The sequence below is a fragment of the Cupressus sempervirens genome, chromosome 2 (assembly GCF_028749045.1).
Source record: "Cupressus sempervirens isolate cs-2001-9-10 chromosome 2, ASM2874904v1, whole genome shotgun sequence".
NCBI classification, from domain to species: Eukaryota; Viridiplantae; Streptophyta; class Pinopsida; order Cupressales; family Cupressaceae; genus Cupressus; species Cupressus sempervirens.
The window spans coordinates 539,164,682-539,166,175 of record NC_143119.1 but is presented as its reverse complement, the minus strand read 5'-3'; positions in this window follow the sequence as shown (position 1 = coordinate 539,166,175).

The following is a 1,494-nucleotide window of genomic DNA, read 5'->3' as shown; positions in this document are numbered from 1 at the left end:
GATCTCTCTGTGAACGGCAGCATGGCGATTGCAAGAGAAAATTGACTTAGTAGTCGGAGCGTTGGCCTCGGGCCATTGTGACGGCCTTGCAATTTCTCTATAATTGCAACCTATGTTTGCGCAGTAGCAGAGTTTGCATGTTAGATTGGCCTTTGTTCTTGACAGTTCGAAGTACTCTCACCAAATCAGCAAGTCACCATGCTGGCCGAGCCAATCTGGCCGAGCCATGCTGGCCGAGCCGATCTGGGCGAGCCATTCTGGCCGAGCCGATCTGGGTGAGCCCCAAAAACGGTGTCGTGGATGGCTGTTTGGTCACATTTTTCATTGAATTGGATTTTTAAGGATTTTGTCCGCGCTGTCGCAGATTTCTAATGCAGAGCGAGCCTCGCACTAATAGCTTATATAGGAGAGGTTGTTGCCGTGAGCCTCTCCCATGCCCCTTTCATTGATTCAACATTGGTGTCTAGGCGGATCGGATTGTTGGGTTTTCAAACGGTTTATGCTGATGTTGAATGAATGAAAGGGGCATGAAGCAATCTCAGTGCTTTTCCTCAGCTCTCCTTCAGATCATGTTTACCGATGACTCAATTTTGGAAAAGGTGAGGCAGTGGTTGCCAATCCATGGCATGTCTTTTTGGTAATTTTAAAACTTGATCTAAATGTGAGCCCTTGTCTAGCACTCCGGCGTTGCTTGGTATAATGGCAATTTGCTATGGGTGCTCGGCGCTCTAGCAATTTTGTCGTGGTGTACTTATCGCTGCTACATGGGAGCTTTAATATCGAAAGCTCTCGACGAAAAATGGTGGCCGAGCCATGCTGGCCGACCCGATCTGGCTTAGCCAATTTCGTCGACCCGATCTGGCTCTTCTTTCTCACTCCATCAGCACAAATTTGGGAGTTGTTCGACAGCGGTTGTCGTTCCAATGTGTCATTGCGGTGATCTCGAGAGCGATGCTAAGGGCGGGAGCTTGCGTCTAGCATTTGGGGATGTTTGTGCAAGAGAGTAGGGGAGCTTCTCTTATCGGAACCTCTCCGTGGCCTTTGAATATAGACCCAGTGCCAACGATATCGATGGATACGAGCCTTGGATTCTAAAATTGTTCAGCTAACATTGGTTTTTGTGAGAGATGGGTACAAAAGCACTTCCCAATCGATTCGCGGGAGCTACCTAAGATTGCCTCTATGCCAACTCGATCGGCACAACATTGGGAATGGTTCGACAGCGGTTGTCGTTCCAATGTGTCATCGGGATGTCTTGGAACACGGCCTTTGAAGGGCGAGATCGCGTCTAGCATTTGGATTGTGCATCATCACAAGTGAATGGGGAGATCTCTCTATGAATGGCGGCATGGTGATTGCAAGAGAAAATTGACTTAGTAGTCGGAGCATTGGCCTCGGGCCATTGTGACGGCCTTGCAATTTCTCTATAATTACAACCTATGTTTGCAAAGTAGCAGAGTTTGCATGTAAGATTGGCCTTTGTTCTTGACAGTT